The 14,675-nt window shown below is 44.7% G+C and overlaps 1 long non-coding RNA gene across 2 annotated transcripts in view; it reads left to right on the top strand.

Moving 5' to 3' along the window:
• Nucleotides 1-14,675, top strand: part of LOC125643018 (uncharacterized) — a 215,059-nt gene that overhangs the window by 113,084 nt on the left and 87,300 nt on the right. The window lies entirely within an intron of this gene.

Raw genomic sequence — 14,675 nt, forward strand, 5'->3', positions numbered from 1 at the left:
AGAGCAGAGGAGGAAGATGACACATATTAGAGTTTATAAGTAAGATGAAGCTGAAGTGTGAAGATTATTAAAGTAGCTTGTTTCTAATGTGGTGGAGAAAGGGATCCAAGGTGAGGCATGCAAAGGTGTGGTGGGTGCTGTAGTCAGAGTGATGAACAAAGATGACCTTAACAGCAACATTTTAAATGGACTGGAGGTGGACAAGCTTGTATTTGTTACGGCCAGAAGAGATGGCAGTTATTGAAACACAAGGTGGTTTTAGTTTTAGCTGTGTGGACTGAGAGCCAAGACAGAATATTAGAGAGGTTGTGTAGGAAGAAGTGGCAAGATTAAGACATGGTCTGGATGTTTAGGTCTAGAGAGAGTGCCAGCTCAAAGATAACACTTAGATTATGGACAGAATAACCAGGAAAATGGTGATGTTGGCCGCAAAGACTGAGCAAGGTGGGATTGATCTGAGAGGAAAGATTAAGAGTTCACTGTTGGCCATGAAAACCTTCAGGTGACAGCAGGACATTCATGAGGAGATGTTCAAAAGGCAGGCCAAGATTTTAGTTTGGACAGACGGAAAGAGGTCTGGAGGAGAGAGGCAGATCTGGGAGTAATCAGCATAAAGATGATAGTCAAAGGGGTGTTTTTGAATAAACTCCCCAATGATAGACTGTAAAGGGGAGAATGAGCCAGGCCACGGATGAATGCTTGTGGGCCCCCTTAGGAAGGCTGGAGAGGGGATGAGGAGGACCCATCAAATGAAACACCAAAAGAGCAATTAGAGAGGCAGGAGGAGAATCTGGAAAGACAGAGTTACAAACACCAAGAGGACCGTATTTCAGGAAGAGGTTTTCATTGGTGGTGAAGGAGAAGAGGTGGTGTAACATGGGGAATTCAGCAAGAAGGAGGGAGAAAGCAGGTTCAGGAAGGGGAGGGGAGGGCAAGGTAGAACTTTATCTGTACAAAGTTCTGAATTGCACAGCCCCCTACCTTGCTATCAGAGAAGCTCTTCAGTTTTGATCCCTTGACGGGAAAGTTTCTCTGTGTCAACTGGGACCTGTTATGTGGAGAAGAGGAGTGGACCAACTAAAAAAGATCCTGATTCTTATTTGCCAGACAGTGATTCTACAAAGGGCCAGAATACAGAGCTATATACAATTTGGAACTGAACAATATTGTTAATATTTTTGTTTCCCTTTGAGATTGGAAGGTTTCTCTGTGTCAGCCAACATGAGTGGGGGTACGAGTGCATGCCCTCACAGCTACACCCCAGGAGCAGAAACCTAACATCTCCCAACTGCCTCAGCACCAAGAGGGGAAGAGACATTGGTCCCTGCCAGAGCTGCAGCAGCCGTGTAGAGCTTGGGAAGGGTGGAAGAAGGCTGACCTTGAGATTCCCACCATTCCTGGAGTAGCAGGAGTAGCAAGGGGCTAAACTGAACCTCCTCTTTCTCCCACTCCTGTGCTAGGCTCCAGCCAATCCATAAGCCAGGAGTTAGTCATATGACTCCTGGACCAGTTATATAAGCCCCACAAATGGAACAGCAGCTTGGTCTGCTCAGTGTCACTCCACGGCTTGGAACTTCCTGCCTGATGGTGGCAACAGGCTCCCCTGGCCTTAGCCTGCTCCAGCCCTACTCTTGCTGCTGCCCTGCTCCTAGTCCTGCTCCAGCCTTGCTCCACCCACACCCTGGACTCCTGATTCCAGCTCTGACTGCTAGATCTGACCATTTCCATCCCAGTTTCTGACACTAGTCCTTGGACCCAGCAAGCAGCAGATGAGAGATAGAGGACTTTACATTCCTTCGGCTCCAGGCACTCTATTTTCCACTTTGTGATATTTTGAACACACTGCAAAAGTGACTTAAGAATAAGGACTGGAGGCTCTGGGGGAGGGAGGGAAGTAGGGTGATGAAGGGACAGGTGGCATGATAGAGATTTTGTGTTGTGATGCATGGCTAGAAAGGGTTAAACAGCTTGCAGGCTGAATGACCCAAAACCCACCTTTAAAGTCATGTTAGAAAGGTATGCGAATGATCATTAGGGCCATTCGTGCTAAATAGGCTAGAACTTTGAAATTCAAACCTATATTGTTAGAAGTAATACTAATTGTGTATATCTTAGATGCTCCGTAAAAAGACAGTTCCTGTCTGTCATGATAACTATTGATTCAGAGATCAAAAGGGAATATTAACATTTGGATAAATCTTGGGTAAAATGATGTCATTGTCTACATGTCTCTTTGAAGTTTGTAATAGACTGCCTAATGGATAAATTGCCCTGTGTTAATTTGTGTAAGTAATTACTGGTAGTGTTTAGAAAGCAAAAGGTTAAATCAAAAGCCTAGTGTTTAACCAGGACTGTGTAGTCAAGTGGATGCTAGGACACTATATAAAAAGATCCTTGGGTCCTGATGCTGTCATCTCAGATCTGCTTAGGCTTCATCAGGGGAAGTTGGAGCTGCAAGACTGAGGTCCCAATTATGCTGGTATTCCCTGAATATGAGATAGTCCAATGAACTATTTCTGAAAGAACTCTTTGCAACTACAAAGCTCACCATCTCTGCTATGAATCTGAACCTCAATAAATTGAATGCATGTCTGTATGTATATTGACCTTTTAACCATATTCTCTCTCTCTTTTGTTTTTTAATACATTTTAGTTTAGTTAATAAGAATTGGCTGTAGCGTGTATTTGGGTAAGATCTGAAACATTCATTAACCTGGGAGGTAATGTGTCCAATCCTATGGGATTGGTAGATGAAATAAGATTTACAGAAATTTTCATCATATTTGACGTAGGCACCTGGATGGAGGCCTGAGGCTGGATCACTTTAAGGGAACTGTGTTGTTTGGATTTCTGAGTAACCAGTAAGGTAATAAAGAAGCTGTTTTATGCTCCCTTGGTAAATCTAAGTATTGGAATATCCACCAGCTTTATGGGGATTGTCTGCCCCATTCTTTGCAGCTCACCCTAATTGGGTGACCACAGCTGGTCCCCACTACAACCCCGGTCACAAGATTTTTATGGGGAGAAAGTAATCTTGTGTGGGAAGGAATAAAACAAAAATGAAAATCTATAAAAATGGAGCCAAGGTGCTAAAGCATCAGTGCATGGAGTAGGAAGGCCGGGGCACAAACTCTATGTTAATGGGGAGGCATTTTTTGAAAAAGCAGTGAATGGAATATTTAGGACTTGATTCCCTTTTCATTCACACCTGCCTGCGTCACACTGATATAATTCCATTGATCTCCTGATTTACACTGGGGTAAAACCACTCTCTTGGATTGATATTACATAGTGCTGAATCAGGGCACGCTAGAAACCTGAACAACCATGTGACTTCTCCTTTCCTCCCCCATCCCCATTTCCCTCCCTTTGTTTGCTGCCAGCCATTGCTGCATCATGACTATCTAACTTGTAAGGTCTTCTGAGGGGCCTAGCACAATGGGATCCCGGATCCCCTGGATGCTACTCTGTTTTTACTACTAGCAATAATACTGAAAAGGACACCAATCAAATCAAAACAACCCAACAAAGATCTGGAAAAAAAATGTCATCACCTCATGTCAATGATAAGCTTGAATGGATGCGCTGCTGGAAGGTGCTCGCATATTACAGGGATGACCAGGGCAAAAAACCTATGAGAAAGAAATTCCCCTCTTCAAAGTGTTTCTGTCCTCAAAGGAAGTTTAGTGCTAGGGGGTTTCAGTGGGTAATTGTAATCTATTTTATCTTTCTACCTACCTACCTAAAGTATTTCTAAAATATCAACAGTATCACCATGGAATCTAAAAGCTGCAGAAAATTACAAAGCAGAAGAATCCAGAACAAAAGTGTTCTTTCCCCTGTGTTATAGGGGTGTGTGAGGTTAGACAACAAACGAATTATTTTTCACTGGCATTACTGTTGGCCCTGTGCCATTATTTATATGCAACACCTGCCAGGAGTACCATCACTTAAATATGATCTATTTGCTCTCAGGTATCACTATAAAAATTATTTTAGAGATCAGAATTTAATCCATGGAAAACTAGCCATTTCTCCACCATCCACCAAAATCAAGAGTGAAAAAGATGTGGATTACTGAGGTAGGTGGGTTTCAGAGTAGCAGCCGTGTTAGCCTGTATTCGCAAAAAGAAAAGGAGTACTTGTGGCACCTTAGAGACTAACAAATTTATTTGAGCATAAGCTTTCATGAGCTACAGCTCACAAATGAGTCTAATCTATTTGCAATTAGGCAAATTTCATTCACTGAAAGGTATAGTAACAAAGGCACTGGACAAACTTTGTGGCAGACTGGGCCTCACACTACATAAAAGCCTGAAAGTGCTTGGGTGAAGATGGGGATGGATTATACATCCAAAGGGAGGTGGTTTTCCTGCTGACTGGAATAAAATTGTACCTGTCTTGCTGGGATGTTTCATTCTGAAGTTGCTAGGTGCTGATGTGATCTGATAACACATGGACACTATCCATTAGCTAGCTGAAATAAGCTTTCTCACTAGCAGAAATAACATTGTTATGGGGGGAGGGGAAACCTGTGTTTAAAAATTGGGGGGGGGGGGCGCAGATCCTTACTGGTGTAAAAAAGCATAACTCAATTGATATCAATGGAGTTATGCCTGTTTATGCCTGCTGAAGAGCTGGCCCAGATTGTGAACCAGTAAGAGACTCATTAACTGATATTTTTTTCTTACGTTTCTAATGGTCTCAATCCTGAGCTCACTCATGTAAGACAGGAATAAGTTCATGGAATCAATAGAAATATATCAGTATGATATCACAATCATACCCCATGTTAATACTGAGCTCTCTGGCAGAGGGGGATGGGAGCAGCTTTTCTGTAGGTGTCTTCTTCAAGCAGAACTATTCATTCAGTCAATGGTTTTTGATAGCTTGATGGTAGATAGCTGTCCTCTGGCCACACTGGTTTCCCTGCCTCTTCTCAATTCCCTTAGGAAGAAATAACTGCAAAGTACCTATTGCTTCTTTGCATAAAGGTATGTAAACTTGAACTACTTCTAATTACTGCCGCTTTTAAACACTAAATGACTGCTCTTTTTAGGTTCTCCAAGAAGAAAAGAATAATTTAGTAAATAACAAGTTGCTGTAGATAATGAGACTCCCATTCCCAGTGGGCATCATCTGATCTTAGAAACCTTTTTGCAGTGGAGTGGATGGCTCTGAGCATTGGTTCGATATGACATGGAGATCTTTATATCTGAGTCATTCATTTCACATGTGATCCGGGGTCAGTAGTGGTCAAAAGTCTGCTACTTGGTGCCTTGTTTAGAAGCCCAAATCTAGGTCTCTTAAACTGTAAGGTCCTTGGGGCTTAGACCATCTTTTCATTATATGTACGTACAACACATGGGGCCCTGATCCCTGATATGGCCCTCTAGGCCAGGGGTGGGCAAACTTTTTGGCCCGAGGGCCACAACTGGGTATGGAAATTGTATGGCGGGCCATGAATACTCACGAAACTGGGGGTTGGAGGGCGGAAGTGCTCCGGCTGGGGGTGCAGGCTCTGGGGTGAGGCTGGGGATGAGGGGTTGGGGGTGCAGGAGGGTACTCTGGGCTGGGACCGATGGGTTCGGAGGACGGGAGGGGGATCAGGGCTGGGGCAGGGGGTTGGGACACGGGAGTGGCTCAGGGGGGAAGGCTCCGGGCAGCACTTACCTCAAACAGCTCCCAGAAACAGCAGCATGTCCCACCTCTGGCTCCTACACGGAGATGTGGCCAGGCAACTCTGCACGGCCCTGTCCGCAGACACCACACCTGCAGCTCCCATTGGCTGCAGTTCCTGGCCAATGGGAGCTGTGGGGACTGTGCTTGGGCAGCATGCAGAGCCCTCTGGCTGCCCCTACGCGTTGGAGCCGGATGGGGGACATGCCCCTGCTTCCAGGAGCTGTGTGAAGTGGGGCAAGACACCAACCCCTCTCCCCAGCTGGAGTGCCAGAGCAGAGCAAGCCCCAGATCCCACTTTTCGGCGGGAGCTCGAGGGCCAAATTAAAACGTCTGGAGGACCGGATGTTGCCCCTGGGCCATAGTTTGCCCACCCCTGCTCTAGGCACTACCACAATATAAACAGAAAATAATAGCATTGGTAATAGGAAGATGCTTATGTTACAAACTACATCACAAACATAATTGGCTACCCTAGAGCCTGGCAGCCTCAGAACTCAGCCACAGCCAAGGGTTTCCTGGCCAATTGGGATTCCAGTCTTATCACAATAAGACTCTCCAGGTCAGAGGTGAGATGAATGTTACTGAAGTCCCATAGGGAAGTTTGCACTGCCATTGCTCATACTGTGGACCTGCTCTATGGAAAGATAGTGGACTTCAGTCTTTAATTCCTTCAAGGAATTTTTGTCATACATGTGCATTTACCTGTATTCTCTATCAATCATAGTTCATTACTGGGGAAAATTTAGCAAAATGGCACCTAGGCATGCATGCACAACACAGACCATTCTGATAAGTGCTTTATAACAAAGATGTGTAAATTGCTCAGCATGCTGTGCAGTTCTGAATTAATCTGTCAAAGGACCAAGCACATTAGCAGCAAACTACTGTTCTGCAACAATCATCCAATTATAAAAATTCCAAATGGCTCATTAATGGTCTCTCAATTCACATCAAGTATAACCAAACAGTGGTGTTGCCTGTCTCCTATACACAGTGGAGCAGAGCAAGTATAAGTACATTTGTTGATACTGCACACAAGCATGAAAGTCCCCATATATATTGTTCAATATGACCAAGATTTACTTACCATAATAACTGCAATCTGAGAGAATGGGGGAAAGTTTTATTTCAATTGAAAATGTCAACATGTTTCATTTTGACATTTCTGATTTTAAATTTTTTTGGCGCTTTTCATTGCATGAAAATGTTCAATATTTTTGTCCTGTTTCTGGACAAAAACAAATGCCAAAATATTGGAATTTCCCAGGCAATGGATATTCCCCTCTCTGAGCAGCTTAGCTAAGGACTAGTGAAGGATGAATCCCAAAGAGTTCGGAGCAGCACTGCAAAAGTTCTGATACTTCTTGGGGTCAGCAGAGAGGCCAAAGTAAAGAATAATTGGCCTTTGTTTTAAAATGACAAGATACCATTTGTTTGAAGTTTGACAGAAAGTGCAGATCTGTTCTTATTTCATCTGCTAAGTTCTCATTTTCCATTGCAGTGCACAGGGAAGTAGCCATATGATTCCCTTTTATATAAGTAGAGGTCACATGACAGTGTCTGTCCCAGCTTTGAAAATCTACCTTGGAATGTAAAAGGGTATGCTTTAACATATAAACTCACCTTTTACTGTACAGACCAAAGTATTTGTTATGAATGTAGCAGTTTCTTGACTAGCAAATTGTTTGTGATCTCAACTTGCTATTCTTCAAACGTTTGTGTTATTTGTAGATATTTACTAAAGCTCGTTGAAATGTTCTGACTTTTCCATTTTCAGTGAATTTCTTGTTTGTCAAAAATTACATTTTGGATGAACCCCTTGTTGTCAGATGTTTTGGCTGCGTGTGTGTGTTCTTTGTGTGCTGTCCCAGCTCTGCGCAGATAGTTGGCACAGCAGACCTCAATCGAATTGCCCAATGACCACAAGACTTGGTTTAGTAGTGCAGGTGCCCAGCCAGGTTTATTGTCGACAAAGCACGGTAATGGCACTTGGCAGACTCTATGAGGATACTAAGACATATATGCCCGTGACAGTGGACACAGCTCAGTCAGTGGTGGGACTTTCCACTGCCCCCTAGGCTGGACAAAGGGTTATGTCGAGGTATTCCAACATTTACAGACTGAGACAAACAATCTAGGATAAACAGCTTACGTATCACCTTACACATTTCATGACATGTGTGTTACCTCCCCTGGTATTTTCCTCCTGATCTTTCAGAGAAAACATTCCTATTCACCCCATCTTTGTACTTTCACTCCTGATGTTTCAGACAGAATATCACTATTCATCACTTTTGTCAAACCATTTTGTAGTGTGCGAGGCTGGGGTGTTCTTGGGCTAGCCGGCTGGAATGTGTTTACATATTCAATGCTAGCAATACTGGTGCCGGGTTCATGTCCTGGACACTGGCTGGCAGGCGAGCATCTGCTTTTGACACACTATGAACAATAGTCAGGTCCTAACTTTCACTGACTTTGGTTCGGTCCTCAGACCTTGCACCAGGCCCATGCTTCAGGCTCTTTCTTTCTACTCCATTTCCCCACTTTTTGTCTTTTTATGGGGAGGATGTTTACCCATCATCCCGGAAAAGCACAATGCATGGACTGAAGAAGACCCAGTGGGCTAAACACTGTTATCTGATCACCTTACTTTACCATCCATACATTCATGCCCCATAGTCTGTACGTTCCCTCCTACGACTGATGGACAGATTTTATTTTCCAATTGATTGTAGTCCCTTATGGTGGACCTGGGAATATTAGGCCCACGACTTTGATTAAGGAATATAGTGTTATGACTGATCTTTGGGGGCACTCCCAAATAATTAACATATATGGATATGGTATTTGTATTTGTAGTGTATATACTTATGTATGTATAGTATGTATGTGTACATATGACACCACCTCATATCCAAGCATAACAATCCTTTTCCAATCTGGCGTTGTTTTCTGGCCCTTTTACTATGATACTGCAGATAGCAACTCGCTCATTTACAATTACCACCTATATCATCATTTATAGTAGGCTGAGTCTTTTGAAATACTGGGGTAGGTATTATTACAGTGTATCCCACAGTGCTATGTATATAAGAAGTAAAATAGAAATTTGGAGTAGACACATTACAAATGAGACCTTTATATAGAATTTCTTGTAATTAGTTACAGTACTGTCCATCCATATTATAGGTTACGCTTACTCCTGGCTGTCACACTCTGGGATAAGTTTCGCTGGGCAAGAAATAGGAACGGCTAGCTTCTCTGTTCCAATGGTTGCATTGCTTTGTGATACACTAGTAGGTGACATAGATCCAGTTGTTTCTTATAGCTGCTGTCTTTCAGATAAGCTGTGGAATGGACAGTAACCAATTTATCAAATATTGCTGTGTCAGGATTTAGTATTGGCACCCAGACACTGAACAAGATTGTTTTGAATAATATGTACCTAGCTACTATGCAGTGTCACTGACCCCAGATTGTGACTAGTACTAACAGGGAATTTGTTTACCCAATTTGCAGTTATTGTATAACTTAATTTCTTTGTCAATTTGTTTTTTCCTTGCCTTCATGTTGTTTGCTGCCATTCGTTTATATTCAGTGTGTTGTAGCAGTGCTAGAAATACTGGTGCCAAGTTTGTGTACCGGGCACTGGCTTGCAGGCAAGCATCTGCTTTTGATAGGGCCTGACTGTTGCTCATAGCATAACTTTTGCTGACTTTGGTACAGGCCTCACACCTGGCACCAGGCCCATGCTTCAGGCTCTTTCTTTCTACTATATCCCTCATCTCTTGCAATTTTCAAAATCAAGCTAATTGGATTTTTATTTATTTATTTATTTTACCAACTCAGGTGTTTAGAGAGAACTAGATTGTTTGTCCTGTTTTGTGTAGCTGCAAGAGGCAGGGAGGGAGTACTTCATGTCCCTTCCACCAGCTGCTCAGGTCATGGAGAGGAGAGCAGCTTTTATGGGGTTGTGTCATCCCCCCCTGCTCTGTACAAGTGGGTGGGAATGGGTAGGATGGGGTGGCAAGTAGGCAGAGCCTTGGCCCCACCCTCTACAATACTCCATCTAGTGGAGCTATGCCAGTGCAGCAGGTCTGTACCCAGTGATGAGCTGCCAAGATCTTAACGGGTTCCCTCCTTACCCCACAAGGGGGTCGTTGCCCACCCCTACCCCCCGGGACTCCTGCCCCATCCAACCCCCCTGCGTTCCTTGATGCCCCCCCCAGGATCCCTGCGCCATCCGCCCCTGTCCCCTGACTGCCCCCAGACCTGGGCAGGAGGGTCTCATGGGCCACCGTAGTGGGTGCTCACCCCACCCCTAAGAGCCAGAGGCACCTGCCGGGGGGCAAGGTGGGCAGTCCCAGAGGTGCTTACCTGGGGCAGCTCCCAGGAAGCATCCGGCAGGTCCCTCTGGCTTCTAGGGGCAGGGGAGCGTAGCTAGGGGGGGAGCAGGGGGAGCGGCCGCTGGAGCACCCACGGGGAAACTTTGGTGGTTGCAGAGCACCCACCGGCAGCTCCCCGCCCCACGCCCGGCCCCAGCTCACCTCCGCTCCACCTCTGCCCCTGAATGCGCCGCCCCGCTCCTCTTCTCCGCTCCCCCCCCTCCCCCGGCTTCCTGCGAATCAGCTGTTTGGCGGGAAGCCTGGGAAGGCTGAGAAGCAGGCGGCGGCTTCCTGCTCAGGCTGAGGGTGGCGGAGGTGTGCTGGGGCAGGGAGAGCAGTTCCCCTGCATCCCCCCGCCCTCCGAGATTACCTGCTGCGGTGCTGGCAGCCCTCCTTGCGCCCCCCACCCCAGCTCACCTCCGCCTCCCTGGGCCTGAGCGGGAAGCTGCGGCCTGCTTCTCAGCCCACCCCAGCTTCCCGCGAGAACCGCTGATTCTTGGGAAGCCGGGGGGGGGTGGAGAAGCAGAGCGGGGAGGTGCGTTCAGGGGAGGAGGCGGAGCAGAGGTGAGCTGGGGCCATGGGTGGGGCGGGGAGCTGCCAGTGGGTGCTCTGCACCCTCCAAATTTTCCCCTAGGGTGCTCCAGGGCTGGAGCACCCATGGAGTCGGTGCCTAAGGCACCACTTTTGGCCGGTTAAATTTGGAAGCCCTTTTAGAATCGGTTGTCCCTCGTGGAACAACCGGTTCTAGTGAACCAGTGCCAACCCGGCTCCAGCTCTCACCACTGTCTGTACCCAGCTGGGCAGGGAGCTTCCAGCTTAAAACAAGGAAGAATTCAGAGGGGTTGTGACTCAGAGGCTAGTCTACACTTGTGAGCTAGGGGCGTGCTTCCCAGCTTGTGTAGACATACTCACCCTGGCTTTTATCAAGCTAGCTCACTAAAAATAGTCGTGTGGCCAGGATAGCATGGGTTGTGGCAAGCAGTGGCACAGGCTAGCTGTGCTGGCTACGTGTCCATGGGGTTCAGATGCAATTGTACCCATCATGGGTGGCCCATGCTGCTACTCCCTGTGCTACCCCAGCTCCCCTACAATGTTTAGCCCATTAGCTCGATTAGAACTAGTGTATGTTTATGTGATCTGGAAATCACACCCCCAGCTCCAAGTGTAGAATACCCTCAGTCACACTCTGCCTCCTGGCCTGCTCCAGAGCCAGCACAACGTGCTGCCCCTGGCTTAGTGCTTGAGGCAAAGCCACAGTTAAGCCCTAAATAATGTGGATGAGTAGTTTTCAGCCCATGGATTACACAGGAACTTGTTCACTTCATTCATCCACTATCTGTGTTGTATGGTTGTTCATCTAAGTCATTTTTTCTGTTCCCTGGCTGGATGTCTGAGTCATATTAAACAAAAGACTAAAAAGACAGTTAATAAAAAATGTACTTTCCAGTATGATTTTATGATAATTAGTCTTGCAAATTCATTAACTTTTTATGAGTCAGTATTTCCCCTGAAACCCAGCACTTGTCCAAATAGTTGCAAATAACAAATCCTATGGCTCCATAAATCACAGCAACTTGAAATCAGTTCTTTCATTCATTAATATATTCACAAACTGATGCTGCTGGCATTTTTAAAATAGTAATGGAACAGCTCTTCCCCCATCCCTTTCAGTATTGTCCCGTTAGATTAGCAAACTGGAGCAGCACACTCTTTTGGACAGAATCTAGACTGGACCATGGTCTGAACTGTGTTCATGCTGAGAGAAGTTGTGTGTGTTCTATGCTGACTGAGTCACTGGACATCTTCCTTTCATGAAGACGAATGCCTCTTGCATACTTTAACACTGAGGGTGTTTTGCTGCTTTTCAAAGACAAGTCAGATACCTCAGTCATTGATTTTTCTATACATGAGGTGTTATTTAACAGCATCTGTGTTCAAGGCTGCCTGCTCCTGCACTTTGATTTGAAGTGAATAATTTCTAAAGATGTGATTCATCTTCATTAAGTGATAGTGTTTAAGTACAAGCCAAACCCCTATGATTAAGCAGCCCATCATCTCTAGGTTGTGTAACCACAGTCCTGGCATGTATACATTTTTAAAGTAGTGATAACATCTTTTAACTGTTTATTAACTTCAGGAATTAAAGAGACGGTGTCAAGATGATTTTAGTGATTTGTTTAATGTTAATCTGTTTATGTTTTGAAACCAGAGCTTGAAATATGAATCTGTTTCTTAACTGAATTTTTCACCTCTTCTCTTCTTTCTTATAAGTATAAATCAGGAGTAACTCTACTGAAGTCAGTGGATTAACATGGCGTAAAAGAGATCAGTATCAGGCTCACAGCACTGATTCGTTGTGTATCCATTCTGTTTTTTTATTCTAGGGTTGATCTTGAGGGCTGAGCTGTGTACTTTTTTTTTCTTTTTGCTCTTACGTTGCTCATGAGTGATGGGCTCCTCCAACTTTCCCCCTCCTCAGTCTCCCTGCCCCCAAGCAGCCACACAATAGGGAGTTAGGGGCGATACCTTCTTTCCCCACTCACATGTTTCTGGGGGATCAGTCAGCAGGCTTGTCTATACGGTGAATCAGATGTGGATGAAGGGCCAGTGGCTGAGTATCTTTCTTAGAATGAACTAGCATAGGGTAAGCCCACTAACCTTCACTCTACTAGCAGAGCATTAATCAGTGCCGTGGTCCAATGTTGATAATGAAGAAAAAGAAGAATCTAGCTCTTACACAGTGCTTTTCATCTGTAGCTCTCAAGGTACTTCACAAAGGAAGTATCATTATCCTCCATTCTGCAGGTGGAGGAAATGGAAGTATAGAGAGGTAAAGTAACTTGCTCCAGGTCACCCAGGAGTTAGTGGCAGAGTCAGAAATAAAATTCAGGTCTCCTGAGTCACCATCTAGAGCCCTATCCATGAACCATACTGCCTTTCTAATTAGAGACAGTCCTGCAAACTGGACCCTAATGAGCCATGGGTTTCAAATCAGGCTCTGCATTCTGGTTTGCTATTCTTGGGTTGACCACGTGTGCTGTGTCATTTTTCTCCCTCTGTAACTAAGGGGTGAGGAAGACAACAAAAAAAGGATCTTTTTGGATACAATACACTCTGACTGTCTCTGCTAAACTGAGACCTGGAACAGGTTCAGCGGGGATGTCAGAACTGAGAAGTGTTTAGACAGTTCTGAGGAGCTAGTATTGGCATTGCAAGGGTTGCTGTAGGCCGCACTTGGTAGAGTTGTGTGCAGACCATAGATTGGAATAGCAGCAGTGCTGCAAATTAGGACTGACAGTTTTATATAGAAGAGCTGATAGCATTGAACTATATCTGTTTCTGGCTAAAGCCAGTGATAATAGTCACTTCAATTTCATGAGCTTTAGGGCCCCTTTCACAATGTAAAAGATGTGCAGCATAACTAACATCAGAACAAAAGTGCTGATATTTCAGTCCATTTTTCAACGATGAGCAAGAATATTTTAAGATATAATGCACCAGTAATTTTTTTACCAGAGAGTGCAAGTCAGTTCAGCCTATGAGCACTGTACATTAAAGAGAGATGCTAAAAATCCAAATCACTTTGTAAGATCATTACAGTTAGCATTTTCCTTATCAAAAAGTCCTTAGCACATTTAAAAGACATATTTTTCTCACCCACAGCTCTCCTTTTTCTCTTCAATTCTCTGTTTTTTCCTCCTTTGTGCTCTGTCTATGGTGCTGAAAGCTGATCAATGGGACTCGGCTTGTAGCCGTCTCTTTTCAAATAATTTCTTTGAAGAAAAAGCCCTTATTTTGGAGATGTCCACATTTGCCCAAGCAGGATGTTTGAGCCATTTATCTGTTTGGTGCAGACCATACTGTGCAAAACAACAAAGCATCCTGCAGCGCTGTTGCCTTATATCTGAAATTTCCTTTAGAGAATATATCATAGAAAAGGAGTGGCAACGGCAGCAATCAGAGAGGCCAAACTTCTGGATGTGAGCACAAGGTACAATAGCAGGTCAAAGCAGGATCTCTTGGCAAAACAGTGAGAGTCTGATTTAAAAGTGATAATGTCCTAGCTATGACAGTTGACAGGACAGATGGGAGGGGTAGAGAGTCAATATTTGCCACTGTTTGAGTAGAGCCACTGTAAAGGAAATCTACAGGCTAGCAGCGTTGAGTCTAATGGAGAAATGTCCCTCAAGTGTCCCATCTTACCAGCCAGCTCCATGAAATATTTCTGATCCCCAGAGTTTTCAGAGTAGCAGCCGTGTTAGTCTGTATCCGCAAAAAGAAAAGGAGAACTTGTGGCACCTTAGAGACTAACGAATTTATTTGAGCATGAGCTTTTGTGAGCTACAGCTCACTTCATCGGATGCATTCAGTGGAAAATACAGTGGGGAAATTTATGTACACAGAGAACATGAAACAATGGGTGTTTCCATGTCTAGTACTTTCAGAAGAGTGAGCAGCACCATAATTTTCATAAGTACGTGCTAAAATTGTTCGGGTTATACTCAAACCAACGCCTGCCTGTTTCCATTCTGGGAGCCTCTGATCTCCAAATGTTTATTCAGACATGAGCGGTGAAGCACCTACTAATGATTCAGATCAATGCACTTA

The sequence above is a fragment of the Caretta caretta genome, chromosome 9 (assembly GCF_965140235.1).
Source record: "Caretta caretta isolate rCarCar2 chromosome 9, rCarCar1.hap1, whole genome shotgun sequence".
NCBI lineage: Eukaryota > Metazoa > Chordata > Testudines > Cheloniidae > Caretta > Caretta caretta.